A 25,539-nucleotide genomic window follows, 5' to 3' on the forward strand; every position below is an offset into this window, starting at 1 on the left:
CAGAAACATAGTCATTTTCTTATTTATACCCTTCAATGGGTTTTAAATGTTAAGAAAGGCTATTAAGAACCAGTGGCAGTATTATAAATTTCAAATTTTATAGGAGTCCAACCTAACAAATAGCTGATTATTATATATTACAGGGCATGATATTCTCCAAAATCCAGACCAAGAAAGGACAAAAGTTTCTCTTTTGCTCTTTTATAATCTCAAACATACGTTAAATTTCTATCTTCTATAGTTTTAAAGATGAACCTAAAGTGAATGTGATGCAACACTGCAACTTCTGATGTTGTTTAAGACATGGAAAGAAGAGGCTATTTTCATCTAGAGTAGAGGAAAGATAGCAACAACAAAGGATTTAACTTTTGGATGCTTCCTTTTTTCATGGGGATTTTGAGAGATACTTTTTAAACCCATATTTGTCTGCAAAACATTTACTGTACTTTTCTTCCTGGTACATATTTCAGCTATTTACCAGACGTCTTCTATAGCTACATTGCCACAGTTGAAGGAAAAGCAAAAAGATGTAATTTATCTGAATGTTTTTCCAATCAGCTGGTGATCCACAATCAGAGACCATTGTTCCCATGGGATGATTGTGCCTAGCTAACTGCAAGTGTTTCTATTTTGTGTTATCTCCCCAGGGAGAGATGGAGGAAGAATGTTGACCTTTTTTCAGGCAATCAAACCAGCATGAGGTGTCCCAGCTTAGCATCAAAGTCAACTTAAGAGTAATGTATGCAAGTAATAAACTTTAATTTGTGGCTCTCATGAACCCTGAAATAATGAATAAGGAAATGATACTGCCTAAGAGAAGAGCAAATCAGAGAAATTAGTTTTGAAAAGTTGTCCTAAGTATTGATCTCTTGCCCTGCTTCTGAGGTTTTATGTATTTATTATTGAAAGAGGCCAACCAGAATTTTCTCCATCCACATTTAGTTCTTAAAATTTTTCAGTTAATGCAGCAACTGATATATCATGTTGTGCTGGATTGAAGCTGTTATGTTCTTTTAATCCATTCCTGTGGGAGCAGACCTATTGTGGCTGGGACCTTTTGATTAGGTTGTTTCAATTGAGATGTGATCCACCTCTTTCAAAGTGGGTCTTAATCCTTTCACTAGAGTCCTTTATGAGAAGATAAAGGGCAGAAAAAAATGAGAGAACTTAGAGAGAAAGGCCCCAGAACAACTAAGAGAGGTCCCCCAGAGGAAGGCACCAGAACCAGAGCTGAAGGCAACTAAACCTGGGCATGAAGGGCCAGCAGACACCGGCCAGGTGATTTCCTATGTGACAGGTGTCCCAGATGCCAGCACCCTTTCTTCAGAGTCTGGATATCATCCTGCTGATGCCTTAATTTTGACATTTTAATGGCCTAAGAACTGTAAATTGTAAGCCAATGAATCCCTATTGCAAGAGCCAACCCATTTCTGAGAGATTGCACTGTGGCAGCTTGAGCAAACTGTAGCACATGTCCTGTGGATTATAAATAATTACTCAAGCTCTCTGCCCTACTGATTTTCCTCAGACAGAACTGCAGGACTCCTTGACCTTTGTTATTGAAAAGCCAGATCTTAGTACCTATAAAAGGGATGTTAAAGGTGTAGTTTCTTATGTTACAAATTAAAAGAAAATGAGATAAGGGTGAGTGTACATGCGATTTGCTTAAAATAAGTTTTTATCAATCTGCACTAGACTCAAAAGTACTGTGACCTGTGGCAGCTCTGGTAGGTAACTAAATGGGGAGAATGAAAGTCCTTTATTTCCTTCCCATTGAAAATTAATTTTTCCAGTCTAAGCAGAAGTATCAGAGAGCAGAATGACACTCTTCTCTAAATCAGTAGACCAGTCAGTCAAATACGGCTCTGTTGCCATGTGGTGCATTATGGAACTTATGCACATTTAGCCCTTAAAGAAAGGGCGTGTAATTGCAGCAGTGTGCCATGAAATCTATTTAAATCTGGCAAATGTACTACAATGGTTTGTTAGCAATTATAAATTCACAGTGGTAGGTGATAGGAACAGAGAAATGGGATGTCAGGACAAATGAGGATCACTTGCTGGCAACTGTCTATTCAGTTGCCAACAAATTAAGCAGTTTGAGTTTCATTGTGGTATTAGTGCTATTGCTTGGAACTAGCAGTTAATTGCTATACCCCTCTGCCATCTTCACCTCTATTATCATGAAGCAAACAGATTTCCAATGCACAGAGTGATGCCATCAAAATAAAGGGGGGGGGGAGGGGGGTATTTCTCTAAAGGAAGATAAATTTAAAAGGAAAGCATTTCTCTCTAAGATTATAGCATTTTAACCTGCATCAACAAGAACATAATCTGGAGAATAAAAATAGAGAAAACATTTTACCTAAGCATAGCTTAGGTTAAAAAAATATATATGGCAATATATGGCATAGTGTTCTTATTTAAAATTGTGTATCTTCTCATAAAGACTTTAGGGTGGCATACAATCACACACACACACACACACACACACACACACACACACACAGAGCTCTCAAGTTGTTGGAAAGTGAAAATGGTAATGCTAACATACTGAAAATATTGTTTTATACTGTATCTAATTCACAAATAGCACCCTTGATTTTTAAAATAAAATTAAGTATGCAGTCAAACTACTTCTCTTAAGAACATGGATCATTTTGCCCCTCCTGACAAATTCCATGATTGCTACCCAACAGAGTAGTAGCAAGTGAGTTTAATGGATAAGGTCACAAAGGCCCAATTATATAAATCCCCCAAACACATTTTAAAGTCCAACTATTTTATATGCAAATATAATTCTTAGTTCTAAGGTTAGAGAGTACCTTCATAGAGTTCTTCAGCATCATTTTGTTTATTCTCCCTTTCCCTAACTCTCAGTAGTTCTCTGGCTTTCCTAAGCACCCAAGATGCAATGCCCAACCATTCCTCCAAAGAGGTCCCTCAGAAATAACTCATTACCCAAAATCATCTCGACTTCTCTGCCACTGCACACGTCAAACCTTTTTCTTTCTTCAATTTCGTTTTCTAAAATACTTCCTTCTGTTCAACTCTTTCCCAAGATATTTTTCCGTATTTCTTCCTCAAAATTCTGAAAATGATGGTAATATTGCTAAATGAATAATATATGGAATAAGATGTGATTAGTCTTATTTTTTATTGCAAACCAGCAACTTCAATTACATTGAAATAGGCCATTTTCTTATTTCTGGACTTGGGGAAAGTGCCTCTTTCTCTGGAACTCTAATGAGAAATGAGAGTTAGATATGTTCTTATCTAATTTTGAGAATACATTAAAATTAAATGAGGTACTTTCTCAGTGTAGCAACATCATATTTCAAATTATACCCTTGCACAATTGGAGTTGATCATTCAGTTTGTATATAAACATTCTTCTGTAGAATTGTTTAGCAATCTTAATGGCAATACATGATGATGAATTGAAGCTCATAGGGAACTGAAGAGCAGGATGAGCTCATTAATCAATTCAATATAATATCTGTCACAGGTAACTTTAGAGTTATCTATTTCCTTCTCCTATCTTGGAAAAGCCTAGTTGCCAGATGACTATCGATAAAATGTCATAGTGAAAAAATATCTGAAATTGAAGTATACCTGCTTTGATACAAAGTTGCATGAATTATAAAAGAACAGCAATGTTTGGTATTACATTAAATCTGTTAAATACCAACAATAAGCCAATATTTTATCTGAAAAGAGATTAAAACTGAATAAAGTAACCACAGTATAGGAACTTAATTAACATGCTGATGACTCCTGAATCAGAATATTAAGCCTGGACCTAATTCCCAGATATCTATTTTAATCACTGAGCTTTCATCAGAGTTCCAGTCTCATTGTTCAGCTGCCTGATATCTCTGTATGAAAGTGAACTAAGCAGCTCAAACTTAGTGTAACCTGCAGGGAATTTTTACTTTTGTTCCTCAACACTGCTTCTGCTTCAGTCCCCTGTATTGCTGTCTACCTTGTAGCTTAAACCAGAAATTATGTGTCTGTCTCAATAATACTCCTTTTTCACTTCTCTTAGCTAACCCAGAGTAAGTCACTTAGACCCATCTCCTGGATGTGTCCGTGCACTTCTTACCATTTCTATTATTGCTGTAATTCAAGTCATTATCTCTTGGTGCAATCATGATAACAGCCCTTCAACTAATTCCATACTTCCCTTCATTCCCTCTCCATCCATTGCTCGCAGCAGAACCTGAATAATGCCCTAATAGTTAAATCAATTCATGTCAATCCTTACATTAAAAAAAAAAAAAAACAAAAAAATTCTCGCAGTTTTTTTCACCTAGATCAATTCCCAATTTCTACAGACTTAAATGCTGTATATGTTCTGGTGTCTCCTAAACTTTTACACCTCAACTTGAACTACCCCCCTCTCTCTTGTTTATTTTGTTCCCACAAAATTCTTTTGGTTCCTTGATCATGACCAGTTTGTTACTAAGGGAGTATTTGCACAAGCTATTCTCTTTACTTAGAACACACTTCTGCTTGAGCTTGATAAGACTGGCTCCTTCTGACCATTCAGATCTCTGTTAAATGTCAGTTTGAACATGATTCCTTCCCTAATATCTCCAACTATCGTAGCCACCCAGATGATCTCTATCTCATTACCTTACTTTAATTCTCTGCATAACACTTGTCAATGGTATTTTCAGGTTTAAGTATTAAAAAAAATTTCCCATTGTCCATCTTCCTCTACTAGAATGTAAACTCCATTGGAACATAAAACTTGTCTGTCTTGTTCATCTTTCTAACATCAAGACACGTAACATGTATAGTGACCGGTACACATGGAATTCAATAAGCGTTTTCCAAATAAAGTCATTAAGGAATTACACATTTTCAGCTCTATAGGTAAAATAACTCTGATAAGTGTGAGACAAACAGGAAACTATTTTGAAAAACACTAAAAATGTTGAATCTGTGAGCCAACATGGTTCAGAAAACAGATTCATTTTGTGTCTCATCTTTGGCTTGGATTGGAATATTTGTAAGTATACCTTATCTTTTTGGGTTGCAAAAGTTTAAACATAACAACAGTGAGTACACCCACAGATTATAATTTAACATTATTATGTTCCAAGCATTGTTTTAAGTATTTTATACACGTTATCTTATGTAATCTTTATAACACTCTATTAATATAAAATGTATTTTATAGATGAAGAAACTAAAACACAGAAAGATTAAACAACTGGCTTGAGAGCACATGACTAGTAAGTAGTGGAATTTGTGATTGAAGCTAAGCAGCCTGGCTTGTCAGTGTTCGCCACTAAGATATATTGTCTCTTAACTTTGAAATGCAACTGAGCTCAACTAGTCAGCATTCAATAATCATTTATTGAGGGATTGCTGTGTTAAAGGCAAAAACATTAGATATTTTAGATGGAAAGATAAATATTACACAGTCTTATTCTTTAGAAAGCTTTCATTCTTGATGGTCTAGCAGAAAAATGAAGAATAAGTTGAGTCAATTACAATGAGTTTAACAAATGGTTGCTAACTAGAAGCACAAATTGCTGGGTGAACATAGAGGAAGGGCCCCTGGAATAAATTAAGGACGGGAGGTTCTTAGTAAAGGGATCCTGGAGGAAGTTATGTTAATTAAATCTAATGAAGAGAAGTGATCAGTAGGATTTACCTAGGAGAAAAGGAATCATTTTCTAGACACAGGAATGCAGCAAATTTTAAGGACCAAAGTCAAGGCCTAATCTGGCATGTGTTTTTGGTTTACAGGATTATGCTGAGATATTACACTCTCAGCTGTAGAATATTTTTCCTGTCTATGAGCATCATGTGTTCTCATGTGAATCTGTTTTCTAATGCTAATATTCAGTGGCTCTCTTGATCTACTGATTACAAAGGCAATCACAGATCACTACAACAAAATTAATTTTTCTCATCTTACACAAAAGAAGGAAATGGAGGAAAAAAAATCACTTAAATAAGGAATACTAAAACTTGTGCAAATCAAAAACTTTAAAACATTAAAATTTAATTAATTTAAAAATTTTATGAAATAGAAGCATAATTTTTAAAAGAAATATTTTTAAGAACTGTTTTTATGCATCATGTTTAAGAGTGACCAATAATCAATCATATGACAGTTAATATCTGTAACGCAGTTTAAATTCAAGTCCATTTTGAATTGAGCACCCTCCCACCCCAAACAACTTTAAACTATTTTCTTAGCAGATGTAATAACTGATGTTGAAAGAAAAAGCAAAATAATCACAATAATAAAATCTGTGGATTTACAATCCTGTCCCTGAAATTTTCTATGCACCCCAAATTCTGTGTGTGTGTGTGTGTGTGTGCGTGTGTGTGTGTGTCCCTGGATGAAGGCTTTGGAATCAAAAGAGGTAGGTAGATAGATAGATAGATAGATAGATAGATAGATAGATAGATAGAATTAAAATGTTAACTCTTATTTAATATACTATCATGAAATGAACTCTTGGTAGCTACATTAATTAAGAGAAACAGAAAGACAATATTAGAATATGTTCTATTCATAATATTTTTGTAGTTCATTAGAATATTAAAGACTCTAGTGTAACAAAGCCCCTAGAAGGGTAATTTCTTCCTTTTTTGTTAGTTTATATGTTAGTATGAAACTGAAGAAGAAAGCAGAACAGTTCATCCTTTTATTACTAATTAGTTCATTTCTTTTAAAGATATGAGGATCTATTTCATGATTAATTGTACAAATTTTCAGTAACTGTGGTTGTTGCTAAAGAACTTTCCGTCAGAAACTTGAGAGAAAATTTAAAGACATTGATCAAACTTCCCATTTGGAGTCTAGAGAAACAATAAAGTAGATATTGACTTCTCTTGAGGAATGGATCATGATTTATTGATCCAAAGGGAGAGTCAATATTTACCTTCAGTGAAAATAATTCTTGATCGTGAATGAAATGTAAAATTTAATACATCATTTCTAATCAGAAATATCTTGAAATTTATTAAATGATGACACTATTTAAATGGAATTTATATTTTTTAGTTTATAAAAGTATATGCGCATTTCAAGAAACTTTGTAATATACAGAACATTAAAAGTAGAAAAAATACCAATAATTCCCTATCAAAGAAAAACCTGTTAATATTTTGTTGTAATTCCAAGCAGTCATTTTGCTGTTAAATATTTTGGTGTGTTTATATATGTAAATTTTGATTTTAAATATGATAAAATAAAATATGTGTTTTGTTTACTCTTCCCAAACATTCATTGTTCCTTCCTGTAAAAAATATTACACACCTCCATCTATTGACATGTGACTTGAAATACCTCATGTGCAATGAGTGTACATCTTCATTCCTGGGCAATGTGCTTGGCTGTGTGAATTACTTTGGCCAATGGCCTGGGAGCACACATACATAAGTCATACCCAAGTGTTAAGAGCCATTGCATGTTTCCACCACCCCTCTTGTTGTTTTCTCTCTGCCACAAGATCATCATGACTCATATAGGAGCTTCTCCTGAAGTTAGAAGACACGTAGTAGGAGGAAGTACCACCTGACTCACAGATGCTGACATGTAATGTGAGCAAAAAATAAATATTTATTATTGTAAGCCATTGCGATTGTGTGCTTTTGTTACTGTAGCAAAAGTAACTAATATACTCATGTGCCTAAACATATGTTAATCAGAAACTGTGAGATGAGATTTTACCCTACTTGCAAGATAACAAGTCAGCCTTTATTTTTATATACTGATGAGAAGACAAGACCCCTTGGTTACACACAGATTGTTTATTACTCATGGCAAAAGCAGCAACTGGAGCAATCTCTTCAGTTCTCTGAGCTCTATACCCTAAAAGGTGACATAGTTATGGCCAGATGGTCTGCAGTGCTGTGCATTATAGGAGAGGTACCCTAAAGTTAGGAAACTTCAATTTTTTGTGGGACTACTGGTGACCTGCCCAACCTCCCCTCTGTAGAGAAAGAGTGACCTTATCTTCACTCTTGAATATAAGCGATTCTCTGTCAGGGAGAGGACGAAGACTAATATTCTGAATGTCAAGGGTGGAGGACTTTATCTTTATTTCATTGGCCAGGAAACAAATCTGTCCTCTGATCCACTATCTCTACTTTTCAAAGATGTTTGCATAACAAACATTTTTTAAAAGATTGTCAGTGCCCTTTGCTCAGAAGATCCAAAACATGCGAAAATAGGAGATATTCAAAATTTGTCTCCCAACACATATATGTATACATACATACATATTTGCATGTAAATAGCTCATAAACATCTCTATATTTAGCTCTGCATATCCTATTGCAAATCCTTATTTTTACAACATTAAGACATTACTGTTTATTTTGTTTATGTACTTCTCTCCTTTAGCAATATGATTTACCTCTTCCATGCCATTAAATATTTTTGAGAATATAATTTTTAATAATGTATTATATAATGGTGTATATAAACCATTAATAAAATTGGTAGTTCCTTATTACCAAATGTGTAGGCAGTTTGCAAATATGTAATATATATATAAATGTATAATGCTATAATAAACTTCTATATTGCATAGGATATGTTTTCATATTGTGTTGACCTTGGAGATTCAAAGATAGGAAATTAGCTCTCATTTTTGTATGATTATTTTACCCATTGGAATATTTTTATAATGTTTCTTTAATCTGTTCAAATAATGGATATATTTTGTTTATAAGTATACAGTTAATCACAGATAAATTATATTGGTCATTGAATCAACCAAATAATGTTTGGTTTTCTACTTTCACTGAACTTGATTCCCAAACACATATGTTCCTTGGATTTATGACTATTATAATCTTACTTCTCTGATTTGGACTTAGTGTGCTATGAATCAGTGAAAGATAAGTCCCACATATCTGACATTATAACACTGAAGAAAGACCAGTGATAAACTATTCTTGCCACCAGGGACAGGAGATGTGTGGTGGAGATGTCGAAGCCTGACTCATAGCTTGGGGCTACTATTATATACATCTGTCTGCTGAAATATCTAAAGAGTCATGACAGTTAAGCAACAGTCAAGCCCTTGTCCAGCCATACATATCCTGAATAGTATTGCCAGATTAAAATACAGCATACCCAGTTAAGTTTGAATTTCCGATAAACAACTTTTTAGTATAAGTATGTGCTATTTGGGACATATTTATTTGATAAATACAACCACACTAATCATGAGCAAGAAAGCCCAGATGCTGGGAATCTATCACAAAGTGTTCACAGATGAAAGATTTTAGGATACTGGGTGATTGGTATTTTTTAAATCTACAAATATAAGGTAATGGCAATATTTTTCCTTGTATATGAACTCGACGTTGATTTATTTGGGGGTGGGAGTAGGATAGGGAGAAATATAACTTATTTTTTGATAAATCTATCTAGAGGCTTAGCAATTTTTTTTAATCTTCCTAAAGAAACAGCTTTTATTTCATCAGTTTTTATCTATTATTTTTCTATTTTCTATTTCATTGATTTTCATTTTGATCTTTATTATTTCCTTTTTTTCTGCTTACTGCTTATTTTATTTGCTTTTTATTTTCCATTTTTTTTTTAATGTGAAAACTGAGGTCATTGAATTGAGACCTTTCGTCTTTTCTAATATAGGTAATAGCATCCCACAAGTTTTCATATGCTGTGTTTTCTTTTTCATTCAGTTCAAAATACTTTGTAATTTCCCATTTGATTTCTTCTTTTACCCATGGATTATTTAAACACATTTTACTTAGTTTCCAAGTATTGTGGATTTTCACAAGATCTATTATTGATTTGTGACCTAATTCTCTCTTTGGAGAAAATTATAAAGTTTTATTTAAAGACATTAAATAATTACTAAATAATTTTAAATATGCACCACCTTCATGAATAGGAAGACTTAACAGCCTGTAGAAGTCAGTTTACCTTCAATAACCAATAGATTCATGGCAATTTCAATAAAATTTCCAACAATTTTTTCATGTTACTTGACAAGCACATTCTAAAATTACATGGGAGCACAGAAGGCCAAGAATTAGCTGAGACACATGTGAAGAAGATGAATAAGATAAGGAAATTTTCCCTAAGAGGTGTCAAGATCAGTTATATACTTTAGCAATAAAGAAACAGGCATTGAAATAGAAAACGTACCCAATGGAATGAAATAGAGCACCCATACAGAAAGCAGTTCGTATGTAGAAATTTTATTACAGAGATGATTTTGCAGATTACTGTAGAAAGACAGATTATTCAATAAATAGTTTGAGATGACTGTTTGTCCATTTGTAAAAAAAAAAAATGCTTATTCTAATCAATTCCTGCTGCTTTTAAAATAAAAGGCAACATTTAAAAATATTTTGAAGAATTTATAGGAGAATATATTTATGACCTCATGATAAAGAAGGATTATTTTAGATATAACATAAAATGTGATAATCCTAAAAAAGTGGTAACTTCTATTTCAAAATTAAGAATTTTTATTAATCAAAAGACATCATAAGAAATGTGAAAAAAAAGCTACAACCTCAGAGAAGATATTTGTAACATGTATAACTCTTCCATATTCATAAGTGTATATATATGCACATTTTATCTAAATATCAATAAGTGAAAGACAAATACTCTGATAAAATGGGCAAAATGAAAGAAAAGGTATTTCACAGAAGAGGAAGATCAAATATCAAATAAACATATGCAAAGATTCGATAATTCTTAATAAGTAGAGAAATGCCAGTTAAGAACATAATGAGATACAATTCTCCTCTCACTATATTGACCAAAATTAAGACTGAAGTTACCACTTGTTGAAGAGGATGTGCATCAATGGAGCAATAGGAATTCTGACTCTTTAGGTTGAAGAGTATTGGTACAATCACTTTAGGAGACAAATTGGTGCCATTATTTAAAGCTGAAATTGTACATAAGCTATTACTCATATTCACTCCTCGATATACATCGAAAATCCTTGTACTTCTATTCTAGGTGCTATACAATAGCAGCACCTTCCTTAGGAGAATACACCCTAGGCACCTCGTCTTTGTTAGGAAAGTAGAGAGAGAGACTGTTCAGCGGTTCTATAGAACTAGTATGCAACTGTTAAAGTTAGTGATCACTAACACCATAGATGAATCTTGGATATAACACTGAATGTCCCCTACAGCCTGGGGGTGTGATGGAGGGGGAACAGAAAGAAGGGAAAGAAAGAAAAAAGAAAAGAAGCAAGCCATGGAAAATACATGCAAAAATCAACACATTGCTTAAGAGTACCTATGTTCTATATATGATAAAGGCACAATTCAGGTAGGGACTTCCTATAGGGGAAAAAGGTACAGAATGGAGGTGTAGTGCACACCGGTATTGGGTTAACTGCTATTCATTTTATTATTATGCTTCATAATTGACATATGTCTTAATATTATTGCCTGATTCAGAATGTGTGCTCAATAAATCTTCATAAAATTCATAACATATACTTTTTATGCATTTAATATTGCAATTCAAGATAATGAAAAGCTATTAAATATTATGGCAAATTGAGTTTTGTAACCCCCAAGGATTGCTGGCCAGCCCAAATCCTACCGGTCATGGTGGGAAGCAAGTCTTCTAGCCTCTGAAATCATGAGCCACTAAATTCCTGTTGTTAAGTCAAATCATTATGTAGTATTTTCCTAGCAGCATGGAAAACTAAGGCAAATATAAATAATATTATTAATGTCATGATAAGCATTTACTTATAATTTTTGTCACATTGGGTTATTTCCTGAAGATAGAGTACCCAAGAATATAATTAGCAGGACAAAGAATTTGAATATTTTATAGTTTTTTACATATATTGCCAAATCTTTCATCCATAGTGTGCCAATATTTCTACCTATAATATATGATTCATGTATCAATACTATATATTTTCATTTAACAGCATATTTTGCTAATTTAATTGCTCAAAATAATATGCCGATGTAAAATATTTACTTCTTTGCTTACTGTTGAGATTAATCGCTTTCCATTTGTTTTCAATAGCTTTAAATATTGGTTTCAATTTCTTAATAATTTATACAAAGATTTTTAGTGGAAATAATAAACTCAAATTATGGTATTGCTAGAAACATCCATGTTGTTTTACTTTTTAATTTTTAGTTACAGGTAATGTGGTGGTTTTGATGTATAAAAACCGGGAAAAAACATGTTTTTAAATATAATCCATTCCTCTGAGTGTAAATCCATTGTAAGTAGGGTCTTTTGATGAGGCTACTTCAGTTAAGGTGTGACCCACCTCATTCAGGATGGGACTTAAGCCTATTTATTACTGGAGTGCCCTATAAATGGAATGAATACAGAGAGAGAAAGAGAGTGAGAGACACAGAAGCAAGAAGCAGAAATTAACAAAACCTGGAAGAGAAAGGAGAGACCAGCAGATGCCTCCATGTGCCTTGCCATGCGACAGAAAAGCCAAGGATCTCTGGCAGCTGGTCTTCAGGAGGAAAGTATTACCTTGATGATGACTTGATTTGGGCATTTCCCCAAACTCTAACCCTTAAAAGACTATAATTCCCATTGTTCAAGACAAACATTTCATGGTGTTTGCTTTGAGCAGCCTAGAAAATTAATACACATTTTTTTTTACCTGTTTACTTTTTTTTATTTTTTTATTTTAAATCTTCATTTTATTGAGATGTATTCACATACCACGCAGTCATACAAAACAAATCGTACTTCGATTGTTTACAGTACCATTGCATAGTTGTACATTCATCACCTAAACCAATCCCTGACACCTTCATTAGCACACACACAAAAATAACAAGAATAATAATTAAAGTGAAAAAGAGCAATTAAAGTAAAAAAGAACACTGGGTGCCTTTGTTTGTTTGTTTGTTTCCTTCCCCTATTTTTCTACTCACCCATCCATAAACTAGACAAAGGGGAGTGTGGTCCTTATGGCTTTCCTAATCCCATTGTCACCCCTCATAAACTACCTTTTTATACAATTGTCTCCAAGATTCATGGGTTCTGGGTTGTAGTTTGATAGTTTCAGGTATCTACCACCAGCCATCCCAATTCATTAGAACTTAAAAAGGGTTGTCTAAATTGTGCTTAAGAGTGCCCACCAGAGTGACCTCTTGGCTCCTTTTGGAATCTCTCTGCCACTGAAGCTTATTTCATTTCCTTTCACATCCCCCTTTTGGTCAAGAAGATGTTCTCCGTCCCACGATGCCAGCTCTACATTCCTTCCCGGGAGTCATATTCCACGTTGCCAGGGAGATTCACTCCCCTGGGTGTCTGATCCCATGTAGGGGGGAGGGCAGAATACACATATTTTTTACACATGAATTTTCAAAGAAAGGTGATACTATACTTTTTCAACTCACTTATTAGTAAGTGTTAGAATTCAGGATTACTCAGAAGGGAAAGGTTGGAAGCATCAAAATCTGGCAAATCATTCCTCAATTCCTAGGGTCTGCCAATAGCTCATTTGGTAGAAAAAGGGCAAAAAATTCTAAGGTAAAAATATTTTACAAGAACTGCTTGTGCAAAAGTGTAAAGTCTATCCCATAAAACAGGTCATCAAAGGTGAAGCCAGAGAACATGACACCCATAATTAGGGTGTATTAGTCAGAGTTCTCTAGGGAAACAGAACCAACAGGAGATATCTGTAAATATGAGATTTTATAAAAGTGTCTTATGCAACTGTAGGGATGTGTGCCTGCATAGGACAGGCTTCAAGCTGGCAATGCCATTGAAGGTTTTCAATGAATTTTCAAGGAGAGGCTGACTGGCTGAAATAGAGATGAAAATTCTCTCTTCTGACTGCTGGCATCATCACTTCTCCTTTTAAAGACTTAACTGAATGGATTAAATGTCTCTCATTGCAGAAGACACTCCCCTTAGTTGATTGTAGATGTGATCAGCCATAGATGCAATCAACTTACTGATGATTTAAGCCCAAGAAATATTCTCGCAGTAGCAGTTAGGCTAGTGCTTCCTTGACCAGGTGACTGGGTGTCCATTACCTGGGCAAGTTGACACATAAACCCAGTCATCACATAGGGTTTTGCCTACTCTTCCAGGACTTTTCAATGAGCTTCATCTTTCTCTCTTCTAGGGGTCTGCTTCAACACTAGCTAGGCTTTCCACCTTCCTTGACTTTCATTTCTTTCATAGTCATTTGCTGGGTCTCCAAACAGGTTCCACAATCTGAGAGTATGGAGCCTATTCTTTCCATTCAGTGGCCTCACAGTTTTAACCTTTCCCTGTTGCAGGTGAAAAATCCTAGCCAAGCAACAATGTGTGAGTGTACACCATTTGTCAGATTCCACTGGTCCGATGAAGGGTCTGTGTTGGCTCAGCATCTGGCAATGGGAAATAAATCAGGCATCAGAACCTCACACAGGACCAGAGTGCAAAACATGGCAGCATCTCCACCTCCACTCATAAATGATTTCCAGCAAGTCATGCCATTTCTGCCCTTTGAGGTCTGAAGAGTGTCTTGTGGTGGTAATGGGAGTAGCGAATCAGAAGGAAGGAAGTCCCTGCAATGACCTGTCTCAGAGACAGACAAGATTCTCATCTGAGAGGAATCGTTATGGCCAGGGAGAAAGAGGAAAGTAAGACAGCATGTAATATTCATATTGCTACGTCTATCCTTTTGTCCCCTTTGGTATTATTTTCCCTTTAGGAAAAATTTTCCTGAGTTTTAATATCAGGAAACTATCTATCATCCAATACTTGAAATGTATAATTATATTATATTATATATTTTTATATTTAACTCATCTCTATGGAATTTATTTTGAAGAAGATTGCAAGTTGAGTTTATTTTTCTTCCAATCTTATTGGTTTTCCTAACAATATGTATCATCAAATGATATGTGAAGTCTCCTTTGTTAGTCAATATATTTTCTTTTTGTGACACTTTCTATTTATTAGTCTGATATGCTGTTAATTATTACTTACTATAACATAGTTTAATATTCATGATGTTAGCCCCCTTTACTGTTGTTTCAATAATTTTTAGATAGTGTAATGTTTTTTAGCTCTTCCTTTTTAAGAATACTTTATTTATTTTAATGTACTTATACTGAACATCAATTCTTGAAGAATTGGTTTCTGTAAAACTTAGTATTCTTTTCCACACATTTGGTGTTTCTTCATATATTTTATATTTTTATATTTTCAATACAATTTTGTAACTTTCAGTTTATGGGATATGTATATATTTATATTTTAGAAGTTTTGCTATTTTATACTCCATTACTATTGTGAATGAGTTTTATTTTTAATTAAATTTTCTTAAAATAAATTTACTAAGTGGTAAAAATTTTCTTCAAACCATGAGAGCTATCTTTATAAGCCACAAAATAGATTTCTTCTCTCTGCTCTTTGAACAAAAAGCTCTCTATGGGCCCAATGTTGAGATTCAAAGATTAGTCTCACCTATCATATGGTAACTAAGGATTTTGGCAAACTTCTATTTGCTGATCTATATATACTAGGAATACAAACTGAATTATAGAATACTTGGTAAAATTTCAAGAATACATGTATTCAAACTGTGCTCCATTGGAAGCCCAGATGAGTCAAGAAAGAGGCAGGAGTCACAAGCAAGGGGAGAACATGGATAAGGGGTCCATGTTGAGCCTTTCTGCTAGAGCAGCAAAGCTTTATCTGGGATATATTTTTAAGCCTCCAAATTAAAGAACTATTGTCCCTAAACAGAAGAGTTTTCAACACATACTAATTTATCTTTCTATTTTTTATAATGTTCAATATTAATATTCAATATTGACAATATTCAATATTTGAACATCTCAGGGCCCCATCTTAAAAAACCACCACCACCACCACCACAACAACAAACACCAGGTTTGGGCCCAGTGACAATACTATCTAAAGTTGAAGTTCAAACTTGAATAATATGAAAGGGGTCTCTTATAGAATCACTGAAAATCCTTGAAAGATTCTCAGGCTATTAATGTACAAGAAGAAAGGAAACCTCATCATTACAACATAGATTTTAATGGTAGCATCACAGGATAAGTGGCAAACTAATTGTGAGCCAAGTCACCAAAATGGAGCTCATTCATGATTGTGACAAAGACTCTCAGATGAAAAGAGGCCCAAAACACCTTTATTTTTTGAAAACTCATATGTATTAAAAAAGGAGAAATGGCAATTTAGGATGACAAAAAGTTGTGGTATGTTTTAAATAATTTCTATTAATGCATTAACATATTTAGTGCACACACACACACACACACACACACTATTTTTATTTTGTCAGGAGAAATGACCAAGGTATAAGTTTGAGGTCCTCTGAAAATGTGAGGTTTGGGCCAAATACTTTAATCATTTACCATAAGAGGTCCTGATTTTGACTTTTCAGTAAGTAGCATCAGATAATATCTTACAGGATCTACATTGCCCTGGTTTCTTGCTTCTTATGGTACTTTAGGCAATCTTTCATTTTCAACTGATTTCAAGGTTATTTTAAGGGGACATCAGTATGGACAGTTTTCAATATTTCCATTCATGTCACCTTTGATCTGGGCTCCTTTACTTTTGAAGAGTCCACTAGTCGGTCACTTTCTGTCTGTTTTGACTGTGAAGTTATTACTTCAAATGAGCCCACGTATCTCACTGTATGAATTTTGAGGCATAGGACACTCCCTACAAAAAATCTACCCTAAAGAAATCCAAAGATATGGGTTTTAGAAAGCAGGATTTAGACGAGGACATGGCTGAGGAATATGTTTGATGTCATGAAGCAGTGCCATCATTTAGCTTTTCTCTGTTGTAGTCCAAAGTTCCACAAATGGACTTTCTCACTTATTCCTGCAAAGGAGAGGCTAAGCTTACTTATAATTATACCTAGGAGTCACTCCCAGAGAACCTCTTTTGCTGCTCAGATGTGGTCTCTCTCTCTCTCTCAGCCAACTCTGCAAATAAAATCACTGCCCTTCCCCCTACTTGACTCCCAGGGGTGTAAATCTCCCTGGCAATGTGTGACATGACTCCCCGGGATAAATCTAGCCCTGGCATCATGGAATTGAAAATGCCTTCTTGATCAAAAGGGGAAAGAGAAATGAAAGAAAAAGCAAAGTTTCAGTGACTGAGAGATTTCAAATGTAGTCAAGAGGTCATTCTAGAGGTTATTTGTATGTGTTATATAGATATTCCTTTTTAGTTTCTAGTGTATTAGAATAGATAGATGGTAATACCTGAATCTGTTGAACTGTAATCCAGTAGACTTGATTCTTGATAATGTTTGTATAACTAGATAGCTTTTATCGTGTGATCATGTGATTGTGAAAACCTTGTGATTTACATCCGTTTAGCCACTGTATGGGCAGATGAGTGATAAAATAAAGAAAAAAATATATAAATAATAGGGGAGAATAATGGGTATGGGATGTTTTGGGTGTTCTTTTTTATTTTTATTTTTATTTTTTCTTTATTTTGGAGTAAAGAAAATGTTCTAAAATTGATTATGCCAAAGAATGCACAACTATATGATGATACTGTGACGATTAATTGTATACTTTAGATGGACTACATAGTGTGTGAATTTATCTCAAGAAAATTACATGTGTTTTTTTTAAAGGAGTTTCTCTTTTACTTTTGTGCTTTCTTTTTCCAGTAGTTCCCCAGTTAGTTAATAAAGCGCAGGGAAAGGGCTTGGGCTAAATGTTTTTATTAACATTCAGCATACACCCTTCCCATCCCCATGCGTATAAGCCTATCTCAATATTACAGTTTCTAGGAACTAGTTTTCCTAGACTAACTCAGCATTAGTGTTCTGGATACAATATATCTTTTGCCAATTCCCTGCACTCACACAAGATTTGGAAGATAAAAGTGAGACAGAGAGCATTCTTTGTCTAGCAACAGAAATGGCTAATGCACAGGCTTCAGCTGACAAGAAATATTTTAATGGCTAGCCAGACTAAGTTTGATTGTTAGTCACTGACTGTGGGGTTGCCATGACTTTGACAGTGGATTCTTGAACATTTTTGACACTGGTTAGCAGAAGCACATTTGTGACCATTCAATTCAATTTTCTATGGTGTGATCTCAACCACAGGTTTCACACCTCCAGCACTTCCAACAAGTCTGTGAATACACTATTTGTTCTATTAAGTTCTTTCCTGCCTGAAATACCAAAAGCCATTTTTATTTTCTTAAAATGAACACTGACAGATATAAGTCCTTTCTAGCATGTATCTTTATTGAACAATTACTATATTCAAAGCACTTGCTTAGTATATTTGATCTTAGCAAAAGCCCCAAAAGGTAGGTGATAATATCATGCCCATTGAACAGATAAGGAAACTGAGGCTCAAAAATGTTCAATAATTTTTCCCTGTCACATAGTGAGTAGTGGAACCTGGATTCAAACTAAGGCAGTGTGGATTTAGACTGTGTTTTTAACTACTTTGCTTCTCTGTCTCACTCTTAGCCCTGATACATGCTGTAGTAGTTTGAAGCTTTTATGTACTCCAGGAAAGTCCATGTTCTTTTAATCTCTTCCTGTGGGTGCAGACATATTGTGGGTGGGATTTTTGATTAGGTTATTTCAGTTGAGGCCTGCCCCAGGGTGAGTCTTAGTCATCTTGCTGGAGTCCTTTATAAGAGGATAAAGGACACACAGAAAAGTGAGATGAAATTGAGAAGCTCATAAAGAAAAGCCCTGAAGAAGCTAAGAGAGGACCCACAGAAGCTCAGAGAGGAAGCCACTGGAACCAGAAGCTAAAAGCAGCAAAACCCAGGAACAAAGGACCAGCAGACGCCAGCCATGTGCCTTCCCAGGTGACGGAGGTGTCCCAGATGCTGGCAGCCTTTCTTCAGAGTCCAGGTGTCGTCCTGTTGAAGCCCTGATTAGACATTTTCATGGCCTAAGAACTGTAAATTGTAATTTAATAAATCTCCATTGTAAAAGCCAGCCCATTTCTGGTATATTGCATTCTGTCAGCTTCAGCAAACCAAAACACATAAGGTATCTATCCTAATTACTTAAGAAGCAGGTTAGACTGAGATTCATATATGGATGTGTATTTTTTCAATGTCATAATAGGGCTATTCCCATTTACTCGCAAATTGTTCGGGGAACGACAATTGTAAGCTAGTTGTCAAATGGGATGTTCCCCCTAATGACAAGTGTCATACTGGTATTTTTTCTCAGCAATTCTATCGGGATTTAAATCGATTTTATCTTGCTCTGACTTTATTGCATGAAGTGGTTTTCTCCTTCAAAAACTGAGATGTAATATTTCTCATGGTTTGTCAAATAGTTGAGAAAATTATGAGACTAATTAAAAAAATCAAAACCAAAATTAATCTTCATAGTTTTGTTATTGGATAAATATTTAATTTGCTATGTATATCAATGAGGAAATGTAATTGCTGCTATAAAAATTCATTTTATAAAAGCATTTCAAAAAGTAAGTACTCATTAGATATTTACTAAATAAATATTTCTGTCAAGAGGATTACTAATAACACAAATATTAAATATAAGCTTTCATGTTTTTGAACCAAACAAGTTCTCTTTCAATGTGACTTGAAATCTATTGCTTAATAAAAATGACAGTATTTATTCTCATCAGCTTCCCCAAGATTCATTTTACTGTGGTTTACTACTAAACATTAGTTATTATTTAATACAATTATTATTTAATTACTTTGTAAGTACCAAGTGCAAATTATTTATTTTTAGCATCATTAGGAGAAAATAACCTATTTTATACTGTGTGAGGACAAAGAAAGAGAAACTTATGGGAACAATGTTGACTATAACTAACGTTTAAACATTTGCCAATTACAGAGTCTGAAAATCACTGCAATTTGTAATAAATCTTGATTTAAAGATTTAAAGAAATTGACATTCCTCCGTAGATTAGTATGGTACATAAAGAAGAAAAACAGCAGAAAATGTAAAATTAAGACATTTCTTGGGGAAAAATCTTGAATGAAACTGTGGTAGAGACATTTCCCTTAGCTACATCTGGTTAAGTGTTTCCTCAATTACCCAATGTGAAGGGTTTGGAAGTTAATGTAAGAACCACACTGCAGATGATTTCTAATACGTTTTGTATAATTTTGCTTTAGTCAACTCTTTATTCAAAGGATACCTTTTATTTCATGGCATGGTTCAATGATTCTCAATTTATTGTTCTATTATATAGTACTTAGCTGAAGAAAATATTTTTATAGTTTACATATAGGCATCTGAGTGTGATAGTCACCAATTAATAATTGACTTCATAACCTGGTTACCAGAGAGGAATGGATGGTTAAGCCATACTTTGTATACACACTGTTGAAGATACCAAATGTGTGTTTCTTGTTTCACATGTGGCCCATATGTACATTTTTAGTGGTGTGTTTGTATGATTTCTAATTTCTCTGATAAACTTCAGAAACATTAATTATATGGAGAAGAGATCCACACCATCACAGCATATATATTCACACTCTAATGGATACTTACAGGTAATTGAGAATAATATTATTATTGCTGAGGTGCATTAGAGACAGAGAGGCTTCCAGATATGCCAACAGTTTTCAATCCTGTTTACCATTTTCAAGACAAAACTATTACTATACATAAACTGGTAGTTGAACTGCTGGAAAATGCTTGTAAAGAATACTGCACTCTAAAGATAAGTGGCATTAATGTTGCTCAGGAAAACTGAAGCTTCAGTATGCTCTTGGGAACAATTAGGATTCTGTCACATAAGTGCTAGATTTTATCTACTTAAACTGGATTTCTATATCATAAGAAGTAAAAAGGTAATTATCAAAATGGATGTAAATGAAACTTGCATTTTAGAAAATAGTTGAACCAATTACTCTCAAAGGATGTATAAGGGCTAGAAAAATCTTTCATCCAATTTACTCATCCACTCAAACTTGATTTCCAAAAGTAAGCAGAGATCATTTCATAAATATTTATTTATTAGATTCATAAAATGTGGCCAGCTCATGCTGCAGAAGACTATTTGAGACAAAAATCATTTAACAACTAATGGAAGTCCATTCTTAAACAAGAAATATTTCTGCTACAGAAATAGACTTTGAAAAATTCCTAATGCTATTTTATGAGATGTTATTACAACAGCAGGGAGAATTTTCCTGACAAAGTATCCTAAGGCTAACTATTAGGATGCATGACTGGAAGAAAAAACAGAATCACCAAACTCTGGAGAAAGGCAGCAATATGCAAGTTCCCATTCCTGTTAAAATATCTAAGTATCATACCTAATTATGTGGGGGCTATAGGAACACGGTTATTTTGCATTTGATACTTACATACCTCACTTATAGCTTCCATTTGATTCCTTATCATAAAACACTTTTTTTCCTTATAGAAGTAAAAACATAAAGGAGTATTGTCTTTTCCTTTCTTCTGCCTTTTCTTCTTCCTCTTTTCTTATTTTATACCTTCACTACCCTTACCATCATCATTGCAAGCTAAAAAGCAAAATGTGAATAAATGGATGACTGAACATTAAATTGATAAATGGAAAGGTGAAAATGATAAAGTAATGGAGCTTGTGTTTTGTTTTCATACATTTGAGTCATTTGTGGTGGGATTGTTTTCCTTTTATAGCACCCCTGTGAAGAACTGGAGGGAAGAGAGATTATGTAACTGGCCCAACAGTTAGAGATCAGTGTAGCAATGTTTAAACACATTACAGGTGTTGTATCTGAGAGACACGGATTCAAATTCCAGCTCTGCTAATTTCTTGCTTCACAGTAATTGGTGGGTTGCTTAATCTCCATGTTGTAGAAAGTTCTCTGTACCAGCTTGAGTGACTTAGAGTGAAATTCTAGATTTTTCTCTGAACCAAGGGTTTTTCCTCAAAAAAGTAATAGCACTGGGAGAGGAGTACTAGAAACAAAGAAAGAAGTGGCAGAACTGTGTTCTATTACACATGGCTCAAGGTTAAGACACAATTCTGAACATTCTTTTTCAAGCAATGGATATTTCTTATGACAGGTTTAGAATCAATGCTTAAACCTTGACTGAGCTGTGCTGGATGACAGTACAGTATGGTGATTAAGTGCATGAGTTTTAAATCCACAAATGTCTTGTCTTAGGGCCTGGATGTACCACCTACCAGCTACATGACCTTGCGTTAACTACTTAAGTTATCTGCATCTTTGTTTTCTCATTCGTAAAATGATTCTAATAGTAGTACCTACATCCCAGGTTTGGTGTGAAGATTCAGTGAGCTGATATATGTAAAGCAATCAGAACTAAGTTTAGCACATAGTAAGTGCTAAATATTTTCATTATTGCCAAATTTCTCTTCAAAGGGTGATGGAGGGAGAAGTGATATTGCCCTAAGAGCATCATCCAATTTTTGGTATATTCCATCAAATAAATCTGCCCTAGAACATGGCCATAATTTAGAATCTTTATAGTTATCTGTCCCACCCCAACATTGGTTACAGTCCATCATGGCAGGCTTAGGCTTTCCCATGATTGTTAACTCAGAACTGTTTGGTGGTGGCAGTGGTTGTTGGAGCATCCTAAGAACTAGGCAGAAGAGTAGGAATATAAAATACATTGGCTCAACTAATCTATCTTCTTGTGAGTTGACTTTTACTACTCTTTTCCAGGGAAAAAAAAAAAAAAAAAAAAAAAAAAAAAAAAAAATTTAACTAGAAAACTAACTTTCTTTTTTTGCCTGTTTTTACTTTTCTTATCCCAAGCACCAATGGCATGAACCAAAAACAATAAAGCTCACAATTCGAAGCCTCATCTTTATAAATAATAAATTTTTTTTTAATTATGGAAAAGTGTAAACAAAAACAAAAGTAAAGTGAATAGAATCATTAGAATAATGATACTCCAAGTTTTGTCATCCAATTTTAAAAGTCTCATTTTATCTATACCTCCTTGCACTTCTACCTACGTAAAAGGTTATTTTTACATAACACTCAGGCAGCATATCATTTCATCAATAAATATTTCAGTATGTACCTCTAAAAGATAAAGATTTTTAAGAACATAACAATACTGTAACATGCCAAAACATTAACAATAATTCCTTAATGTCACAAAACATCCAGTAAGTATTCAAATTTTCTCAATTTGCTATTTAAAATCCGTTTTTGTTCATTTGTTTACAGTTTGCTTTATTCAAATCCACAGTATGCAACTGCTTGAAATATCACATAAATGCTTTTTAATCTACAAACAATACCACCCTGCCTTAAATTTTTTCTATGCAATTATGCTGTTGAAAACTTCAGTTAGTTTACTTCTTTTTTTTGTAGTGTTTCCCAATGACTGAATTTTCCTAATTGCATTCCAGCAGTGTTATTTAACATATTCCTTTGTCCACTGTGCTTGTATTTAAATGTTCTTCTGTCCACCACATTTGTAGTTAGTTCTAAAGTAGCCATCAGATTCAGTTCAGTATTCTGATAAGTGTATTTTATAGGTAGTGGTATATACTTTCATTAGGAGGTAAATTTATCTGGTTAATTCTTTACATTGTGCAAAATTAGCCATCATTGATCATTGCCTGGATCTATTAATTCAATAGAGGCTACAAAATGGTACTATTCTAATTTTAGCATTGCTTCCACATTGATATTCCTGGGACACTTCCCTTATCAACGATTTAACTAACCTAAGCTACAGTTTACAAAGGAAAGGGCAGATATATGCTTGATTCTTTCCCTTTATATATTAGTATTCTGTGTAATGAGTTAGTTCCTTAGCGGTCTCCAAAGGTGACCAAAGGTTATGTGTTTTTTTAAGAATCATTATGAACACATGGATTGAACCATGCCTGAAGGGTTTCTCTCCACTGATGTTATTTTTTATATTGATATTCAAACTGCCTCAACTTTGACTAGTGGGAGGAACTTTGAGTTGGCTCCTGAGTTCAGTTGACATCATGCTAGTGCTCTATATCTCCCTTGCTTTCTAATATGAAAGAATTTTCTAAGATCATGCTATATATTTGCTATTCTAGATTGAAACAGTTCCAAGGACTTCATTTTTTTGTTGAGAAACAATATTTAGAGAGCACAGTCTGAGCACTAGGGAGCCCACTCCTGGATTTTCCATCTTTTCTTGCCTATATAGGGTATGTTAAGAAATAAAAAAATAAATCACTAGTTTTATACCACTAATTCCTGATATTTCCAGTTTAAATTTAACCTCATTAATCTTATATCCAAACCTCTACACTTCTACACAGAAAATTCCAGTCCTCAATGACACCAATGTAATTACTCATGTCTATATCCCACAACATATGCAACACTCTCAGAATGGAATTAACAATCCCAACATTAACAAAATAAATATTATAAGCAGGTAAAGTTCTTTTTTTTTCAGTTATTTTTGTCCAGAGGGTGTACCATTGGTGAGAGACAGAATATAATTGTTTTAAACTGGTATCTTTATACAGCTAAACCTAAAATCAGGGTATATTCAGAGTAGACTGGTATTCAAGCTCATTCTTCTCCCACTTGTTTTCTCTTTACACTTATAGACACTCATTTTGGTTTTGTTATTGTTTCTTTTTTCTCTTTTTCTTCTTTTTTTCCAAGGGAGAGTGCAAATGCAGTCCCCTACTACTACAAATTATGCAGTCACGTTTCCCACATTTAGGGAAATCGCAGGGGTCAGCACATCCGGAGTGCAATGGATAAGCCTCGCTCCGGGGAAATCACCTTCGTGATCATAGTATCTCCCCTGCCAGGTAAGTATTTCTGACACTCTTTTCTCCACTTTGCTTTTTTCACTTAACAATGTATCCTTAAGATCCTTCCATAAGAGGATGTAGATACATGTTCCTTTTGTGTTGCATTGTGTTCAGTTGTGTGAATGTTTAGATAAAGCATAGTTTATTTAGCTACAATGATAGACATTTATGCTTTTGTGTTTTGCTATTACAAATGCTGCAATAATAGACTTCTAAATTGTAAATGCATTTTTCTGAGGTGTTTATTTATTTATTTTTTTGCCGTTTTTTGTCGTTTATGCTGTTGGTGGAGGTTGTGATAGTTTTGCCAGTGTGTCTTTTGGATATATTCTAAGACGTAAGATTGCTGGACCAAAAGATAAATGCCCAAGTAATTTTGCTAGATAACATCAAATTTCACTCTAAATTTTGCATTCATGATATTGATGTATATAAGAGTACTTATGTTTCCATAAATGCCTAATTAATAGGTGAGAAACAGTATCTCAGGGCAGTTTTGATTTACTTTTCTTTTATTATAAGTGAGAGTGAAATTGATTATCTTGTCTGGTTAAGGACTATTTGCATTTCTTTTGGTATGAAATGTGTGCTCATGTAACTTGCCCTTTTTTTATGGGTTGAAGTAAAACACTCAGCACGTTGCTAATGTATGATACATTTTAGAACACAAGCATCTTTCATGTTCTTTATGTCTTGATCCAAATAAGGATAGCTTCATTAGTGTACTGTGTGATCATGCTGGCATCTCTCCAGCTCTACATGCTTTTCCCAAGGAGTTAAGGCACGACCTAACATAACTGCTAA

General features: G+C 34.2%; 1 non-coding gene across 1 annotated transcript; it reads right to left on the reverse strand.

Annotated features, from left to right (window-relative positions):
* Window positions 1–24,576: 24,576 nt before the first annotated feature.
* Window positions 24,577–24,740, reverse strand: LOC119543579. Its single transcript, XR_005218645.1, has one exon. It is a non-coding gene; the product is annotated as a U1 spliceosomal RNA (small nuclear RNA).
* Between the last annotated feature and the right edge of the window lie 799 nt (window positions 24,741–25,539).

The sequence above is a fragment of the Choloepus didactylus genome, chromosome 8 (genome assembly GCF_015220235.1).
Source record: "Choloepus didactylus isolate mChoDid1 chromosome 8, mChoDid1.pri, whole genome shotgun sequence".
NCBI classification, from domain to species: domain Eukaryota; kingdom Metazoa; phylum Chordata; class Mammalia; order Pilosa; family Megalonychidae; genus Choloepus; species Choloepus didactylus.